Genomic DNA, 20,826 nt, shown 5'->3' with positions numbered 1-20,826 from the left:
AGGATTGAACCTGAAGATCAGCAATTTGAACAGGGTATATTTGGAAAGCAAGTGTCTGGTAGAAGGCAAGATGAGAAGGCTTTTTAAAGGGCAGTGCTTTTGGTGTATTGAAAAACTAGGTCTCTCTTTTTCTATGGAGCATTCAGACAAAGTCAAGGATAACTCGCCACATAGGATGTGGCTTACTGTAATGCCTTTTGATGCTTCTGACATGTTTGTAAAGCCCAAGATTCATTTGTGCATACAGGTTATTATCTTTCAGTTCTTTGTGTAGAAAATAACTGAACTGATGGTGTTTTTCAATAGCACAGTTACTGTGCCTTCCATATAGCAATTGCTATCTGGTCTTTGCTCTTCTGTTGCACAGAAGGTATTTTACCTACCATTTGTTGTATTTGGGAGGTGGTCCGGGGGGGGGGGGGTTGTTCTTGTTATTACTGTTTCCTTAAGTGGATGATATAAAATTATTTAGAGTGCATGAAATCCTTATATTTTGTACTCCAACCTCATAATGCTTACACTGTTGTGGGAGATGGGTCTGGTTATCCAGGTATGAAGGTATATTCTTCACATATGAAGGGAGTTTAATCCTCCACCAGGTATGGAGGGAGGTTTCCGAAGGGACTAGATAATAGCGAGATCTGTCTTGCAACTGACCCAGCCAGTTAGGTGTGGGCCGCCTTTTCCTCTGCATGTGTGCCTCTGTGCAATTAGATGTAATTTGTGTCAGTGATGTGGACTGTCACTGTGTGCAGCATGGGCACTGACATTGCCATATTCAGAGCAGTCTAATGGGCAAGTGGAGAACTTGCTTTGTCTTGCATTACTGGGGCTGAATGAAAGGCCAGAGAAAATGCAGTGAGTGTTGAGGGCCAGTAAACCAAAACCATCAATAGACAGCATTGCTGAACCCACCATCTGCCCTCTGAACTTTTTAAATCTACCAACTAATTCTTGTGTGGATTCTCATTTAAGAAAACCTTGGACCTAGATTTAAGAGGCAACATATCTTAGTATTCTTTGACGTAATTTTGCATTGTCTTTTTCTTTAGGGTACTGTTTTTGGTATTGGTTCTTCAGTGTGTAGCAGTGGGAAGCTAGTTCACTTCTAAATTTTTAAAAAATAGTAGGGGGCTGATTGGGCACTCATCATTACTTGGTACATATTTTTCAATGACTTGGTAGAAAATGAAGTTAATTGTATGAGACTGGAAATACATTCTAGGGGCTCACATTGCTTATACATCAATTTCAAATAGTCTTTGGTAATGAGGATTTGAGGGTATATTCTCATGAACAAACACAGTGTGAGATGAATACGGGTTCAATGTATTTTCTGTCATTGCATGCTTTGTCATAAGGAGTGAGGAAGACAAAAAGCTAAGAGAAAATGTTTGTGTCATAAAACAGGAACAGGTCCTTGGAGTTCATCTTATCCATCCTGTATCTTTAGCAGTTCTGCCCATTGGCTGTGTGAAGCTACATAAGAATCAACCCCATAACTATGCTGGCTAGGTGATAGCCAAGTAGGAGAAGGAGCAAGGGGCTATCAGGCAGGCTTGGTAGTGTTACAAGCTTCTTAAATTATATTCACGTTTCAGATGACTCCTATAAGGTTGAGGTAGATTCTGATGCTGTTAATATTGATTTTAATTTTCTTTCCCCTTTCCTTCGCTGCTTGGGATAAAATGTTAATTAACTCTCACCTGTGAAACTTGTGTGACTCATATTGCTTGTTTAATTTAGATTACAAGCCCAGGGGGCAAGCTCCTTTCCTTTCTCTGCAGTGCTAAGGACCTCAATGGCGACATGTTTATTATCATTATGTATTATAAATCGTGATGTTTTGCTACAATATTGTGCTGATTGCACTTACTCAGAAGTGATAGCTTTAGTTCTTTTTCGCTTCAAAATAGTTTATTTTGCTTTAAGCCAGTTAGACAGTGATTTCATGAGGAAGACTAAGCTAGATACTAAATTAAATGTAGTTTGAATACATTTTTGAAATATGTTGGTTATTCTGAGCCAAAAGCAGTTACACCTTCAATGGAAAGTATGTTTTAATAATTTTCAGTCTCCTCTTACTCCAGAATGGCAATTTGATTTTTTTTCTCAAATTCTTCCCGAAGGAAAAAAAAAAAAAAAATAGGACTGGGACCAAGCTTAAAAAAGCTTGGCTGAGGAAAGGAGTTCTGATTGAGTGAAAACAGGTGGCTATACTATTCCGCTTAGAAATATCTTCAACAGGAACTTTAAAAAAAAAATTATAAACTTTGTCATTTACTATACAAAGCCCTACCCATGGAAAGTGGCAGAGAACTGAGGCACACAGAATCTTTCAGTCTGGAAAACACTCTATGTGAAATATCTCAACAGAGAGAACCTCATTAATTACAACTGACTTGGAAAGGCCAGCCACATTAGTGAAGTTTAAATTAGAGTAATTTTTAGTGTATGGCAAATTGATGTAATTACCCAGGGTCATTCCTAGAATTTGGCTGGGGTTCTTGGGACTGAGGAGGAACTCAGAGAGAACGTGGGCTTAGTGGGTCTGTGCTTGTCATCACTGGTTACTCGTTTTATTCATTCAGTAGACATTCATTTGGCATACATTATGTAATAGGAACTGGGCATACACAGATGAGTAAGACACTGCCTCTGCCCCCAAGGATGAGACACATCATGAAGAAAGAGTTGGGGAGCAATGATAAAGAGCAGCAGCTGCTACAGGGTATCACAGGAGTGCTGAGAATGGATAACTAGACTATCCCAGATGACAGGAAATGCTTCCTGGAGGAACTGAGGCCTGAGCTGAGTCCTGCGGAATGAAGGTGAGGATGAAGGAACAGCTGGAGCAAAAGCACGCAGGTCAGAATTTGCACAGACATTGCAGGGAGCTGTAAATAGTTCCTGGATCACACAGAGTGAGGGTCACAATGGTGAGGCCGGGCTGTGGGCAGACGCTAGATGGGAACCTGTGCTAGGGAGTTTGGGGCTTTGGGCTTTGTCCTGTATGTGACATGGTACTACTGAAGGGTGTTAGGCAAGAATGTGATGGAGCCAGTATGGTGTTTTACAGGGATTTCTGGGGATTTCTTGATTAGAGCATGGTTTTGAGGGTAGAACAAGGCCAGAGGCATGCAGACCAGGTAGGAGACATTGATTTCTCCAAGCAAAACGGAAGAATTATTAAAATCTCGTTGGTAAACGAAGCAGACTTTGGAGAGTGATTGGATGTAGGTTTTCAGGGCATTGAGAAATACGGAATGAACCCTAGAGTCCTTGTTGGGCTATCTGGTGGATGGCTGGTGCTAACAACAGATTGAGAATAAAAGTGGAGAATCAGGTTTATGGACAAAGATGAGAACAAGGCTAATTAGATATGCTCGTAGGGTATAAACAGTACTCTGGCGTGAGGTCAGCCCTAGAGATACCACCTTTCTTCTCTCCTTTATTTTCTTTGCTGCTCCCCTACAGAAGTATTTAAGGTAGCCAACCACAGCAAGGATTTAGGAGTCATAAACATAAGGATGGTAGATAAAATTGTGAGAGTAGAAGAGATTGCTCCTATCCCCCTTGGGTGAGAGGGAATGCCCCCTGAGAGTGATGAGGATCCCCCACAGGGTGGAGGAGATCTTCCATAGATAGAGTGGGGAGCTCTGGAGAGAGGGGAGGGATCCCTCCCAGAAATGAATGGGAAGGTCTCCCAGAGTAGGAGCAGAGGAGATGTCCCTCACAGAGTGGGTGGTAACTCAAGAAGAGATCCAGTGCAGTGCTCGCTTTGGCAGCACATATACTAAAATCGGAATGATACAGAGATCCAGTGCAGGGCAGAAGGCCGTTTACACACCCAGATTTAGCTTACAAAGTTCACTTTCTGTCAGTAAAGACGAAGGTATACTCCTTCATTAGAGAGACATTATTGTTTTCAGCCTATTGTTTTGTCATCTGCTTCCTTTTGTAGTTTCCTTTAATATATTAACTTTTTTTTTTTTTTTTTTTTTTTTTTTGAGACGGAGTCTCGCTCTGTCGCCCAGGCTGGAGTGCAGTGGCCGGATCTCAGCTCACTGCAAGCTCCGCCTCCCGGGTTTACATCATTCTCCTGCCTCAGCCTCCCGAGTAGCTGGGACTACAGGCGCCCGCCACTACACCCGGCTAGTTTTTTGTATTTTTTTTAGTAGAGACGGGGTTTCACCGTGTTAGCCAGGATGGTCTCCATCTCCTGACCTCGTGATCCGCCCGTCTCGGCCTCCCATAATATATTAACTTTTAAAACTTGATTCCACTTTGAACAAACCATTGACTTGTAGGGGTTGACAGGGCGACATGGCAGAGAATGCACATGTTAATCCAAGGCTGCTGTTTCTAAGAATATTTCTAGTGCCAATTTATTTTTCAAGATTTAAGTACCACGACAAAACATTACAAAAATATTTTAATAAATAGATGAAAAGTAGATTAAAAAGTCAGTTCTTGGTGGGTTACTGTTAAGATGTTTCCAAATCATTTTTTGTCTGTCAGATATGAATTAAGTGTTCCCTGTGCTAATTGTGTTATATTAGATATATTCCTTCTTCATAAATAATACAAGAGTCACATTTACCTCGACCTAGCTGAATTATCACAAATGCCAATTTTGCAGAGTAGAAATTAATAGGCTTTACTATAACTTAATCAGTAGAGTGGTTTAATCTGAGTTAAATAGATACTTATTTAGATCTTATACTTTATCTTGGCATATATAATTACATCCAGAGTACGTATTGGGTAAACATAATTTCAGGGAATGCTGGATTGTGGAACACTGAATTTTCTGTTCCATATTCTGCCACTTTCTCACTGAATGACCTCAGGAAAAGCAGATAACTTTTTTGGGCCTCAGTTTTCTCATATGCAAAACAAAGGGACGGAACTAAGTGGTTTTTGTGGTGGTTATTATTATTGATCAAATGAATACAGCTGAGAAAGAACACATCGGAAGCTTAGCTAGCCAAAGAAAGGGCAGAAATTTTCTCCCGGTCTTTCTTTCCCAGTCAGTCAGATTCTTAGTGATACTTCCCATACTTCGATTTGCCATTTAACATTATTCAGAGAAAATATTTCACAAATATGCATGATTGGATTGTAGATATGTGGTCCATTTTTTTTTTCCTCCAGTTTGTGTTTTATAGAACAAAGGTTAGTGACACCTCAGCCCAAAGGAGTTAGTTGTCAGCTAAGTCTTGGGAAATACTACTTACCATATCCCCCTCTTAGAAATTCCCAATGCATCTCCAGTCTCCAAGAAGTTCTGCTGTAAACAAATATGGTTAAGTTTTGTTTTTTTTAGACACAGCAGTTCCCAAGTGAATTTTTGAGATGCTTATTTTCCTCAGAATCTATTACCATCCTAGAGAGCCCTCGGTCTCAGTGCACATTTTGGGAAACAGTGATCTGTTTGCCCAAGCTCTCCAGATGTTCGCTGAGGGGAGAGGGTATGAAATGCCAGAGAGATGAGCAGTACTGTAGTGGACTTAGATGTGCATCAACACCCCAGGAATTCTTGCAGTGTAAAAGGGCCTGGAAAATGGATATGATATGGAAAGAAATAAATGTTTTTTTCTCCCCTCAAAATCTTTAACTGACAAGTGCTGCTATTTTGTTTAGATTGACTTTGATCTCACATTAGGTAAGAGAATGGAACTAAGACTTACGATTTTGAGCTTTTCACTTTTTTATTTTACTCTAAGGACAGTTCTAGAAAAAGAAGGTTCTCTAACTTGTGGGAATGTGACCTGGTTTGATTCACAGGTCACTTGCTCTAACCCCACGTCATTTCTGTTTTTTCACCTCTCTCCAGAGAAGAAGGAAAAGAAAGATAAAAAGAAAAGAGCAAAGGAGAATAAGAGGAAGGGAAATTGGATTTATAAAAGCCTAAGGGGCCTCAAATTCTGGCAGCTGCTGCCATGGCCTTTAGTACATTAAACTATTGTATATTTTCTATAGTAGAAAATAGTGTTGGGGGAGCTTTTGTTTTAAACTAAAAATAATTTCTTGTTATGAATTGGCAGTATTGTTTATACCAGATGTGTTAATATGGTTATTTTGGATCTACAATTAGCCTTTTTAAAACTTTGACTTCTTTAAAATGAAAGTATCAGTAAACAAATGCATAATGTTGATGGCAATAATATTAGTAGCCAAAGTTATTTTAAAAACCTCTCAAAGTTGTTAATATATTTCCAATGGTTCTATACATTTACTTAGAGGTGGGGGCAGTGGGGAAAAGTGAGGTAGAGGAGAGAATAGAGAGGGGCTGCCTAATTCTCTCTTTTACTTAGCCATTTAACGTAAGATTTAATTTATAAGCTCCCCTCCATCCTGTCTGGCCCTTTCTCTCCACCCGTGGCCCCAGCAGCAGCCATCCATGGACTTCAGCATCATCTTTATCCATCCCAGTTTTCCTCATCGAAAGCCAACTGACAGCAGGAACCCCATGCCTAAAACAAACTTTCTGGAACATTGTAAGCATGGCCTAGTTCTGTTGTCTGCCAGCCAAATAGAGAAGAACATGGATTCCGTTCATTTTTATCTGTGTCTAAGTTGTCTGCTAAGAGTGATGAACAGTACAACTTGGGGTATCCTTGCAAAGCAGAACTTCAGCTGGGGGTGGAGGGGACCCATTATTGCTGAGTCTAGAGGAAGATGTTGGTCTCTTATTCCCACCTGGTTTAACACGTGTTAAGGAATTAGCCGCAGGATGGTTTTAAAAAAGAATGTAACTGGAGTCTGTTAACCTCCTTTGCGGGACATCTGCCTTTGCTCTGGAGTCTGAGATGGTGAGAAGTGCCCCGTGAAAGAGCTGGAAATTCAGTACCAGCACCCACAAAGGAGAGAGCAAACACTAAGAAGTGCAGGGTGTTCTTTGGTGCATCACTTAGACTTTGAGACAAAAGTCCATGCACACGCCTGTAATCCCAGCACTTTGGGAAGCTGAGGTGGGTGGATCACTTGAGGTCAGGAATTTGAGACCAGCCTGACCAACATGGTGAAAAACCCCGTCTCCATTAAAAATACAAAAATTAGCTGGGCGTGGGGACGTGTGCCTGTAATCCCAGCTCCTTGGGAGGCTGAGGCACCAGAATCGCTTGAACCTGGGAGGCAGAGGTTGCAGGGAGCTGAGATCGCGCCACTTCACTTCAGCCTGGGTGACACCGTGAGACCCTGTCTCTCTCTCACACACACACACACACACACACACACACACACACACACACAAAAGTAATATGTTTCTTCAGTTTCCTTCTTTAGAGCTGAACTCCAATCCTAGGAGAATTTCTGCGTTGCCCATCCAGGTCAATTCTTCTCCTTCAAGCGTGTGTGTATTTGTTGAGTGAGTTAGGTGTTCTCCAGCAGTTCATTTTTTAAAGCTCATGCAGATGATAGCATGGTCACTGAATGATTAAAGTTGAAACATGAGACCGGGCGTGGTGGCTTATGCCTATAATTCCAGCACTTTGGGAGGACTAGGCAGGCAGATCACTTGAGGTCAGGAGTTTGAGACCAGCCTGGTCAACATGGTGAAACCTCATCTCTATTAAAAATACAAAAATTAGCTAGGTGTAGTGGTGCACGACTATAATACCAGCTACTCAGGAGGCTGAGACAGGAGAATCACTTGAATCTGGGAGGCAGAGGTTGCAGTGAGCCCAGATCGCACCACTGCACACTCGAGCCTGGGCAACAGAGCGAAACTCCGTCTCAAAAAAAAAAAAAAAAAAAAAAAGATGAAAAATTTCATAACAAAAGTCAGAGTTTAAAACTTTAAAGTTTCGTTTTTTTGGTGTGTTCTTTATTGTGGGTTTATTTTTTAATTTTATAATCATACTTTATTTTTTGTTCATTTGTTGTATAAGTATATGGCTTGTTAAAAAAACAAACAAAAAACAAACAATAAAACATTATCTTATGCTCCTGGGACTATATCTGGTTACCAAAGAAGGTAAGAGAATCAGAACATTTTTTTTGTTTGTTTTTGAGACAGGGTCTTATTCTGTTGTCTAGGCTGGAGTGCAGTGGCATAATCTCGGCTCACTGTAGCCTCCACCTCCTGGGCTCAAGCAACCCTCCTGTCTCAGCCTCCTGAGCAGCTGGGACCACAGGTGTGCACCACCATGCCTGGCTAATTTTTTTTTTTTTTTAGAGACAAGGTTTTGCCAGTTGCCCAGGTTTGTCTCGAACTCCTGAGCTCAAGTGATCTGCTGGCCTCTGCCTCCCAAAGTGCTAGGATTATAGGCATGAGTCACCGTGCCCGGCGAAAACTATCTTTAAGTGGCTTCGAGCTGGTCAGGGAAGAAAGTGGCTGTAGAAATGAAAACAGCAAAGAGCAGCAGTCACTTTTCTTGCAGAAATTTCATACTTGTGGAAGTTAAATGTGACACAGGAGTCGAAAGATATGCTCTTATTTATAAAATTCTTGCATCCCGCTCTTGTCCTTGTCTCAGGGAGAGGAGCAGACTTTGGCTGATACTGTGTTAACTCTTTAGGTCCCCCTGTTTGGGTCCCTTTACAACAAAAGAATAACACTACTACTTGGTGAGCTCGGAGGCCTGTATTCTTCAGCTTGGCTATGATTAGGAAGGTCCAGTTAGTCATATCGTGATCCCTTAACCTTCAAGCATTTCAGGGAACCAAGGTCTTTTGTAGTCGTTGTGTTTGGCTGAGAGTGATTGGCTGATAGTTGCTCAAACCAGTGGGAAGGGAGACCCTATTTGGTTTCCTCTTAAAAGCAGGATTTAAAAATAAAATGATTCTACCCTTCTTTCTAAATACCCATCAGAAAAAGCTTATCCTTTCCTGCTGGCCAAATACTCTTGAGTTACAACTTAATAATCAAGGAAGGTGAGCCATATATCCACGTAATCATGTCTGAATCATGTTGGGCTTTGTCATGCCCAACAACAGGGTATTCCATGGAGGCAGCTGTGTCCTCTCTCTCCCCGTGTCCCAGTGGGTCATGATGAGAGTAAGAGAGTTAGATACTCTTTCTTTTGTACTTATCTCATATATGCTGCATTCATAGCAAGATGAAGCAGGGTAACAGTGACTAAATCACTAAGGTAAAATGTATTTCTTAGATAGCTTTAGACACAAGCTGTGTGTGAGAGAGAACTGGAGAAAGGGAAAGACAGGCAAGAGCTGACAAAGAGGAAGAAAGAGAGAGCCTTCTTTTGAGAAAGGGTAAATTAGATAACTGTGGATTGGGAAAAGAATCCGGACTCTCTAAGTTCATTTTCCTTTTTAGTTGAATTTCCCCTGAAACCTATTACCACAATTACAATACAAAGGCAAACTTGACTGGTTTTTGTTTAATCTATACTTACGGATTTGGTGTTAATTGTTTCTACTATCCTGCTAGTCAGGGAAGATATGCACATGAGTAACATAGTCCTTGTGCATAGGTACAGGCAAATAGATTATTTTATCAATGTGGTAAGATCGTGTTGCCAAGGAGTGAGGGATGCATAGGTGCTAGGAGAATTCTCTCCCCTGTCCTTTCAGTCCACGTGTTAGAGGTACTGTTGAAACAGAGATGTCAAAATGTGGACACAAGGAGAAGCACTGTCAGACCTCTAAGAGGTGGAGCACATAGAGGATAGACCAGGCCTGCTTGAACTCAGCATTCTGGGCCCTGGGGAGGATAGATATGCCACTCCTATCTGTGCAGAAACATGTGCGACCTTTCATGCATGAGAAATCCTTTGTATATATTTGATTTATTTAATTGGGAGGGACTGGTGGAGAGGCAAAGTAGACACTTCCATTTGGGTAGTAGCAAAAAGAAAGAGCATGAAAAATGGATTTCTGGAATATTTTCCTGGTGTTCACAACATTATTTAAAAGACCTAATGTGATGTCATGTATGATTTATGCTGCGTAGGTGTTTTGCTACTGTGTTTGAGGCAGATAGGTATTACAGTATAATTTATGATGTGGTTTCAAATATAAAAACTACCCTAGTGATGTGAAGAGATAAGGTGTTGTATGGCTGATCAGATATCCCAGAATAACTGTTTTCAGTAGCAAAGCTTATATTTGGACATTTTTATCCTAACATTTTTGTCTTAATGAAATATTCTGGAGTCTCATTTTCTGTTTTTCTATGGCTTAAAGGTTTGGTCCAATTCTTCCTGTCATGTGTATGCGTGCGTGTGTGTGTGTGTGTGTGTGTGTGTGTGTGTGTGTAGGTTCAGGCATTTGTATAGATGCTTAAAATGCCACCACCAATTTGAAGTATAGCAACACCTGGACAGAAAGTGTCTTGGGTCCCAATGATAGTGTGATTTCAACCCACTTTTAAATGTTTAGTATCTTCAGTGACTCTCACATTGTCTTGACTTTGGTAAAAGTCTGTTAAAATGCATTTGTACTCGTGGAGTGCTTTGTTACCTACTTGAAATGAATATAAGAAGATTAAGGGTTTGAAATGCTTTTAGGAATAGCATATAGAGTCGGCTGTCATCCAGTTCTTAATTTTCAGTTGAAATTTGTGGTGATGTCATTTCAAAACAATCCTAACAGGTAGAATACAGAGTACTTACAAGGCATCTGAGTAATTTTTTTGAGAATGGAAATGTTAAATGAATGTCACAGCTTTGCTTTTACAGATTTTGGTTTCGGTCACGTTCTGGGCTTAAGTGGTGGGAAGTGAACAGTGTCCCACCAAGAAGTAATTTCACACCTGCTATACTTCTAAGTGCCCAAATATGACTTTCCTAGAGTGATTTTCAAGATGTTTAAATATAAAAAGCTATATAGTATATCTTCAAATGGGAAAAAAGTGCTGTCTGGCAGGCCCAGGCTCCCACTTGCTCTGCCAAGGCAGGGCCTAAGATCTGTGGTCAGGAATCCTCTGTGTAGAGAGAGAGCTCTAGAGCCCTGAGTGTTTCTTAAGGTGTGGGAACAGTTTGGGAAGGGCTAGAAACTCACAAACTGTGTTGATGCCCTAGGAAGAAAACCTTTTGTCTCATTGATACTTTTAAAGCTCTGTTTTATGATGATGTAATTTTCTTGGTATATCTTTTAGGTTTCCTCATGATTCAAATGATTATTGTCGTGTTTGTGTGAAATTGAGGATGCCATTTTGGGAGTCTTTAACAAATAAATCTGGGATGTGTAATCATTATTATTTCTTTTAGCAGCCAGATTAATGTTCAACATTGACTTTGAATTCAGTGGAAGGCTTTGTGATCTTGGATAAATTACTTAACCTTTTTTTTTTTTTTTTTTACCTTTAGAGTAATAATAACAGTGATAAGAGTAATTTTACCCACTTTATGGATTTGTTATGATTTTAAAAGATAATGTATGTAAAGTCCCTCTTGTGATGTCTGGTATTTAGGAAGCACCAATAAACAATGTCTACCACCATCATTATGATTATTATTTTATGTCCGGTTGTTACCTGATGTTACATGTTTCTTAAAACCTTAGGTAGTCCTATACTGTCTCAAGGGACAGGGAGCTTACTGTATCCTCAGGCAGGTTCACGTTTACTTCTTTGGAAATTTTTCCTCATGCTCCTCTCCTGCCTTATTATAAATTTCTTCCCAGAGGTTTTTACTGTGTTCTCACAAGTCATTCTTAAACCTGCATCCCTCTGTGAACATTTAACTGTTAGAAGTCAGTGGCTGTGTACCTCTTAGATCTTCTCTGCTGCCTAAGGCCCTGCTGTTATGCCATCTCATCATTCCAGTTAATTTCCTATAGACACCTTCTAGTTAGGATCATAATAACTAACATTTGTATAAAGCATTAGAATTTGCAAAATGGTTTCACTTACATTGTCTTTTTAAATACCCTTTTATCCCTATTTTGCAAAAAAGAACACTGAGGCTCACAAAGGCTAATCAATTTCCATTTGGTTATATAGCTAATAAGCTGATGAAATAATTTGAACCCAGTACCTTTTGATGAGTTCTTCTCTACATTCCTGTTCAAAGGTGTCCCCAAGAACTGGACATTATACCCCAGGTGTGGTCTGTTTAACAGAGTCGAGAGCAGGGTTATTGTCTTCCTAGCTTGGGACCCTAAGATCTTTTGTTCTTTATACACCACATTCTATGTTTAACAAGTGTTTACTCAGCACTGAATAAACATAAAGCAATAGCAGTTATAGAGTCATGCATGAAGCAGAGTCCCTATGCTCCAGGGACTGATGTCTCAGTGGCAGGGCTGTCTATCTAATTTGTAGGGTCCAGTGCAAAATGAAAATGTGGGGCCCCTTGTGCAAAAAGCAGGGGGAAAAGTGCCAGTAAAGATATAAAATATATAAAAGCTTTTTCTTATTTATGTAGTCTCTGGATTTATGGTGTTTTAAATTTGCTATTTAATATCCTAAGAAAATAATAATTAAAAATGTAAATTATTAGCAGGAATTTTACCATTCATCTATATATTGTGCAATACTGGTTTTAAATGCAAGTGTAAGGGTACTAAATTTGTGTGTGGAATCCCTGAAATTACACAACTCCGTCCTTACCAAACCAGTGGAAACACTGCACAAAACTGACTCAGTTGTTTTTATTTCACTTCTTGACATGTGCACATTCTACCCACCACTCTCTCCTTTTGGGCTAAGGGTAAATAAGGAAGGACTGAAAAGAAAATAAACAATGAGTTGCCCTGTGTTTCCCTTTTCTTCTATGTCATTATTTCCAGCAAGTGGTTGACTACTATTTAGAACAACGTTGCCTTCTTTCTGTCTGTGAATGAAGTTCTGGTTCAAGTGGAAAGCATGCCCTCTCAGGGTTGTCAGTGTCCCTGTTTACTCACTACTTAGTCATAAATGTAACATGTTTACCTTGTACTTGGCTTCGAGTCTTGTTAGACTCCCTCCCACCCATTGTGGATCCACTGGAATTCTGTCTTCATGGAGCATCGAAAAAGCTATATACAAATCAGGCAGAAAGGAATGGGGGCACACATGTGCATACCCCTCTGCTCGTGCCCGTGCTCCGGTGTCCCACAAGGCTTCACTTGCAAAACACAGATTCAAAAGTAAAGTTCTTAAAACTGTCAAGATGATGACAGTAGAGCATTAAACTCAGATGGGCCCTCCTGAGAGTGAAGCTCTTTGTGGCTGCAAAAGTCACAGGCCCATGACACCAGCGCTGAGTAGTAGAGAAAAAGGTAAGTCCAATTCAAAGCCAATGGAAGCTGAGCTATAATTGAGACAGCTCAACGGGCTTGGGCACCTGGGAAGAGTGGGCAAAGTTTCAAGGAGGTGATTTTGAGTAGCCATTGAGGAAGGAAATGATAGAGAGAGGCATTGAATGGGCTTCTGTATGAAGGAAAACTTGTGCTAAGTCACTGAGAGATGGAAGTACAGAAACTGGTAGGTTCAGGGCGCAGCCCTAGTCCAGGGCTGCCTTGTCAAAGAGAACGTGGTGTGTTTATAGAACATTTACTTGTGTGGCACAGGAATATTGAATAAGATCATTGCTTTCTTATTTATATTGCATAGGATCTATAAGTCTGCAAGCACAGTCCTGAGAGAAACATCATACTTACATATGTGATTTTTCAATAATATGTAATTTATGTTAATTTTAGACAATTTCCCTTCAAAATGAAACACTGTTCTCTGTCTTATTTTTAGAGTGATTACAGTTAAAGACATACATCTTGAATTTTTTCAAATATATCTGCTTGAAGAGAGGATTAGGTAACTTGCTATAGGTTATTTTCTTTACATGTGAAAATTCCAGCAAATTTACAAATGTTGCTCTTATCATGTCTCAGAAATAGGATATGAGGTCTGAGATCTTCTCTAGAAGTCTTAGACAGAAGGTCAGAATTGGGCAAGAGACTCGTTCATTTGGACAGGCTAGAGGTTGGGATGCAGGTATGGCCCCTTAGGCAAAAAGCTCTATAGCCAAAAGGTGTTGCAAGCTTTTTCAGGATTTTGGCCAGCCTTTTTAGGGTTCTGGTGCTCCACTGCATGTTCCGAGACTGTTCACACATGGTGCACTACATTAGGGTTCTCTGGTGGTTAGTTCCTTTGGATTTCTTATGTTGAAATGAGAGATTAATCAGGTGTTTTGTCTATGAGTGCCATAGGACTTGGTGCATTTCTGGTTTCTAGAATTTCGTGTGTGATCTTCTTATCTCTCATCTTTCCAGCCACAGCATTGATTATGATCACTGGGACACAGAAGATTCAAGGGGAGCCTGAATGCCCAGGCACTGCATTGAGCAGCTCCAGCATCCAGGCAGAAGGGCAGGCTAGAGCAAGACGGGGTTACAGAAACCAAAGCCCACACCTAACCTTGAACATGGGAGTGCTGGTGTGTGTGTATTTGAATGAGTACATACGGAGTGCTACAACTCGGTGGCAGGTATAAAAGCACAGTTAACATTGCTGAAGGACACCTGACTTCTAATAGGCAGTTAATACAAGAGGCTTAAGAATCTTTGTGGAAACAAATACCTGGAAGAGTAGCTTCAGACCTTCAGGGAATGGTTGCCAGTGGGAATTAAAATGCTGATTGTCTTATATCTAGATCAGCTTGGAATCAGGCCCTGAGCCTTCAGGGGATAAATCACTTGCCTCCCTGAAAGCTGGAGAAGAATAGTGGGAGGAAAAATAAATTACAGGATGATGATAATTTTTTCCTATGTATGGAATATTTCTTGGTTAATTCATCTTTTCCATTGTATCTGATCTTAATGTAGTTTTTAAAGTTTCTCCACAGAGATCCTGTGCATTCTTTTTTAAAACTATAAATGTGTAAAACCTTGATGAAGAAAATTTAAAAATACTACTAAAGGGCACAGTAGAATACCTGCACAAGGAGGAATATATAACATACTCTTGTTTAAAGGGTCCAACAGTGATATTAAACAGCAATATTATATCATTATTCCTAAGCTATTTTAACAGCTTTATTATGATTCTAATTTTTTTTGTTTTGTTTTGTTTTGTTTTGTTTTGAGATGGAGTCTTGCTCTGTCTCCCAGGCTGGAGTGCAGTGGTGCTATCTCGGCTCACTGCAAGCTCCGCCTCCCGGGTTCACGCCATTCTCCTGCCTCAGCCTCCCCAGATGATTCTAATTTTTAAATAATTTCAACTTTTATTATAGATGAAAGGGTACATGTGCAGATTTGTTACATAGGTATATTGTGTGATGCTGAAGTTTGGGGTACAAATGATATTATCCTCCAGGTAGTGAGCATAGTACCCAGTAGGTGGCTTTTTCAACCATCCCCTCTTCCCTCCCTCCTTTCCCCATCTGGTAGTTCCCAGTGTCTATCATTCCCATATTTATGTCTATGTGTATTCAGTGTTTAGCTCCCATTTATAAGTGAGATCATATTGTATTTGGTTTTCTGTTGCATTAATTCACTTAGGATAATGATCTTCAGCTCAATCTATATTGCTACAAAGGACATTATTTCACTTTTGTATGGCTGCAGTGTATTCCATAGTGCATATGTACCACCTTGTCTTCATCCAAACCACTGTCGAAGGGCACCTAAATTGAGTCCACGTCTCTGCGATTGTGAATAGTGTTGCAGTGAACTTATAAGTACATCTGTCTTTTTGATAGAATGGATTACTTTCTTTGGGATAGATACCCAGTAGTGAGTTGCTAGGTCAAATGGAAGTTCTGTTTTAACTTTTTTGAGAAATTTCCAGACTTCTTTCCAAGAGGCTGAACTAGTTTGTATTCCCACCAGTGTGTATATGTGATTCCTTTTCTCTGCAGCCTCACCAGCATCGTATTTTTTGACTTTTTAATAATCGCCATTCTGACGGGTATGGGATGGTATCTCACTGTAGTTTTAATTTGCATTTCTCTGACGATTAGTGACGAGCTTTTTTTCATATGTCTGTTGGCCACTTGTACGTCTTCTTTTGAGAAGTGTCTGTTCATGTCCTTTGCCCATTTTTAAATTGCATTATTTATTTTTTGCTTGTTGATTTGTTTTCGCTTGTAGATTCTGGGTATTAGACCTTGGTCAGATACATAGTTTGTGAATATTTTCTCCCATTCTGTAGGCTGTCTGTTTACCCTGTTGATAGTTTCTTTTGCTCTGCAGAAGCTCTTTAGTTTTAATTAGGTCCCACATGTCAATTTTTGTTTTGGTTGCAATTGCTTTTAGGAATCTAGCCATAAGTTCTTTGCCTAAGGCAATGTTGAGAAGGGATTTCCTAGGTTTTCTTCTAGGAATTTTATAATTTGAGGTCTTAAATTTAAATCTTTAATTCATGTTGAGTAAATTTTTGGCTATGCTGAGAGGTAGGGGTCCAGTTTCATTCTTCTGCATATGGCTAGCCGGTTACCACAGAACCATTTATTGAATAGAAAGTCCTTTCCCCATTGCATATTTTTGTTGATTTTGTTGAAGATCAGATGGTTGTAGATATGTAGGTTTATTTCTGGGTTCTGTATTCTGTTCTATTGGTCTGTGTATCTTTTTTCATACCAGTACCATGCTGTTTGGGTAACTGTAGCCTTAAAGTATACTTTGAAGTCAGGTAATGTGATGTCTCTGGCTTTGTTCTTTTTGCTTAGGATTGCTTTGGCTATTCAGGCTTTTTTTTTGGTTCTACATGAATTTTAGAATAAATTTTTCTAATTCTGTGAAAAATGATGTTAGTATTTTTATAGGGATAGCGCTGAATCTGTATGTTGCTTTGGGCAATATGGTCATTTTAACAATATCTATTCTTCCAGTCCATGAGCATGGTCTTAATATGTTTTTCCATTTATTTGTTTCCTCTCTGATTTCTTTCAGCAGTGTTTTGTAGTTGTCTCTGCAGAGATCTTTGACCTATTTGGTTAGATGAATTCCTATGTAGTTCTTTTTTTTTTTTTGCGTGTGTGTGGGTATTGTAAATGGGATTGTATTCTTGATTTGGTTCTCAGTCAGAATGTTATTGCTCTATAGGAATGCTACTGATTTTTGTACATTGACTTTATGTCCTGACATTTAACTGAATTAGTGTATCAGTTCCAGGAGCCTTTGGTGGAGTCTTTAGGATTTTCCATGTGTAGAATTATATTGTCAGCAAAGGGAGATCATTTGACTTCTTCTTTTCCTATTTGGATACCTTTTATTAAATCTTTCTCTTGCCTGAATGCTCTGGCCAGGACTTCCTTGAGCATTCTTACTTTCAAGTTAATTTCAAGATATTTCTTTTATTGTGGATGCTATCTTATTTTCTTTTATATTTTTCTACTTGATTATTGTTTCTGTAGAGCAATATTGTAGATGTTGATAAGTTAATCTTGAATTCTACCACCTTGTTCAAATTTGTTATTTTTTTCTACTTATGTATTGATTCTGTTAATTCTTACCCATTGGTTCAGCTTACTTTTTTATGTTGGTCACATTTCTCTTTATCTATTGATTGTGTTAATTTTTCTATGTTGATAGACACATTTTATGCTCATCACTTTTTTTTCTCTCCTCCTTCAATTATTATCCTTCTGATTTCTTTTTGTTTTCTCATAGTGTTGGCCTGAAGTAGTGATAGCAGGTAGTATTATGTGTCTAAAGTTTTTCAATTAATTGAATGCTTGCTGTAAATTTTGGTATATAACCTTTATCTTATTAAGGAAGTTACTCTCATTCTTAGTAGTCTGAGAATTTTTAACATGAATCATTGTATACTTTTCAAATGTTATTTCTACATTTACTGAGATAACCAAGTGATCTTTTTCATTTAATCTATTAATGTGATGGATTACTTTAATAGGTTTTCTAATGTCAAACCATCATTGAATTATTAGGAAATTTGTTTTCCAGACATAGGATATATCTGAACATTGGGATAAAGTTTATCTGATCATGATGTCTTTGTTATCTTTGCCATAGTCTCCTTGCCCTGCTGTCGTCTTTCCCTCCTCCTGCCCTCTTTTTCCTCTCCCCTCCTGTTTTAATATTCTGTTGGATGTGATTGACTATGTTTGTATTAACGTATTTGCATCTATGTTGATAAGTGAGATTTTCTTTCATTGACCGTATTAGGTACCAGTGTTCTTATCACATATGCTGGGCAGCTTATCCTTTTTTTCTGTATACTTTAATAACATATAAAATAGGAATGATCTGTTTGTTGAAAGTAAAACTCACTGGCAAAATGATCTGGGCCTAATATTTTCCTTTTTTTGTAAGAGATTTAAAAATTATTATTTCCAGTTCTGTTTTTTATGATTATTGTTTTATTCAAGATTTCTATTTTATCTCAAACAATTTTGATGCTTAATATTTTCAAGAATATTTGATATTCTTTTCTTATTTGAATATCAGTTTGTGGTTATTTGTTTTTTAATTTAATTTGCAACTTCTACCTTTTTATCTTTTTCAGATTTTCTTGAACTATGTATAATGTAGGAATCTTTTCCAACAACTAGCTTGCTAATCTTCCTTCTCCCTCCTTCTCTCCTCCTCTTCTTTCTTCTTTTCTTCCTCCTTCCTTTATGAATGTTTTTCACATTGATCCCTACCCTCATTGTTCTTTCCTTTTTGTGTGTTTCAATTTGTTACTTGCTCTTTGCAGATTCTTGTGTTGACTGTTTAACTTGCTTGTTTTCAGCCTTTTTTGTTTCCTTAAAAACGTACTTAAAATTATAATTTCTCTTAAGATTTCTTCTGTAATGGTTAATATTTATTTTGCAAACTTTTAAAAAAATTTTTTTGTTCCTTTGTTATTAATTTCTGATTTTACTACATATTATGGTCATAAAGATTTTTCTATATGATGTTGATTCCTTGGAATGTATTGTGTTTTTCAATATTGTGGCCTATTACCTCATCAATATTTGTGGTTTTAATTTGCATTTCTCAGGTAACTAATGATGTCAAATTGAAGCCATTTCTTATACTAATCGGCCTTTTGCATCTTCATTTCTCAAGGTTCTATTTCTTTTGCCCATTACTTACTGTGTTGTCTCTTTATTAAATTGTGGAATTTAAAAATATAATTTGTATATACATCATTTGTCAGAAATGTGTATTTTAAATATTTTCTTCCTTTTTGTCCCAGTAATTTTATATCCTTATTTTAAAAACTATAATTCTCATAGACAAGCTATTTGCTTTTTAAAGCCACTCTGGGAATCTATAGCTTGCCTTTTCATTTTCTTAATGATGTCCTTTGAAGAGCAGAATTTTTTTCTGTTTTGTTTTGCCTAACCCGTAATGGGTTTTGTGTATGGAAAGATCTTTTTTACCATCCTAATGTCAGAAAGGTTTTTTCCTCTATCAGCTTTATATTTTTAGTTTTTATATGTAGCTCTGTGAATCATCTTGGGTTACTTTACCTATATATCGTGAGGCCTATTTATTCATTACAGATTTACATTTGTTTCAGCATCATTTGTTGAAAAGATCACATTTTCTGTCTCTATTGAATTACCCTAGTGCTTTTGTTGAAAATTAATTTGTCCTATTGTTAGCTGCAGCAAATCTGTATGGGTCTACAGCAACCTTAATTCTTGCCTCCTCAGAAGAAAGAATTTGACTGAGGGGGCATAAGGCAGTGCAAGAGACCAAGACAAGTTTTAGAATAGGAGTCAAAGTTTATTAAAAAGTTTTAGAACAGGAACAAAAGGAAGTAAAGTACACTGGAAGAGGGCCAAGCAGGTGACGAGAGATTCAAGTGCACTGTTTGACCTTTGACTTGGGGCTTTAGACATTGGCATGATTCCAGGGTCTGTGTTACTTCTACCCTGATTCTTCCCTTAGAGCGGGCTGTCCACATGCGCAGTGGCCTGTCCGCACTTGGGAGGGGCTGCATGCCCAGTGTGCTTATTGAAGTTGTACACATGCTCACTTGAGGCATTCTGCCCTTACCAGACGAGTGTTCCTAGAGCAAGGTCATATACCAGTTAAATGCGCCAGTTTGCCTCTTAGTGTGCATGCTTGAGCCCACTTGCCCAGCTCCTGAGATCTTATTGGGAAGCCGCTGATCACCAGCTTCAGGTGTTCTCTATCTTTTGGGAAACTGCCTTTCCCTGGCACCAGCTACAACCAATTATTTTAGAGAGACAGTTCAACTGCCTGGCCATCACCTGATGGTGGCCTGACATTCCTGGTATAAGGGTGCTCCCTCTCCTACTCTGCTCATGTCTGCTTAACTACCTACTCTAACAACATATGTCCACATACATTTCTTAATTCCTTATTCCATTTAATTGATCTCTTTTTCTGTCCTTATATCAGAACCACATTTTCTGATAGCATTTTTGTAAATTTTGGAATCAGGTCCTATAAATCTTTCTACTTTGTTCTTACTGCTCTCTTTTTTTTTTTTTTTGAGACGGAATCCCACTCTGTTTCCAGGCTGGAGTGCAGTGGTGCAATCTTGGCTCACTGCAACTTACAACTCCCGGGTTCAAGCAATTCTCCTGCCTCAGCCTCCCAAGTAGCTGGGACTACAGGCGAGCGCCACCACGCCCAGCTAATTTTTGTACTTTTAGTAGAGATGGGGTTTCACTATGTTGGCCAGGATGGTCTCGATCTCTTGACCTTGTGATCTGCCTGCCTTGGCCTCCCAGAGTGCTGGGATTACAGGCGTAAGCCACCGCACCTGGCCCTTTTCTTATTGTTTTAATAACTATAGGTTCTTTACATTTCCATACAAGTTTTAGACTCACCTGTCAATTTCTACAAAAATCCTGATGTGGTTTTCATTGTGATGGCATTGAATCTACAGATCAACTTTGGGGCAGGTCACGGTTTAATGTTGAGACTTCCCTGAACATGAAACGTCTATTCATTTGCATAGGTCTTTATTTTTTTTCTCCACTATTTTTTGGTTTTCCATATAGAGGT

The sequence above is a fragment of the Macaca mulatta genome, chromosome 17 (genome assembly GCF_049350105.2).
Source record: "Macaca mulatta isolate MMU2019108-1 chromosome 17, T2T-MMU8v2.0, whole genome shotgun sequence".
In the NCBI taxonomy this organism is placed as follows: Eukaryota; Metazoa; Chordata; class Mammalia; order Primates; family Cercopithecidae; genus Macaca; species Macaca mulatta.
This window is presented reverse-complemented; position numbering follows the sequence as displayed.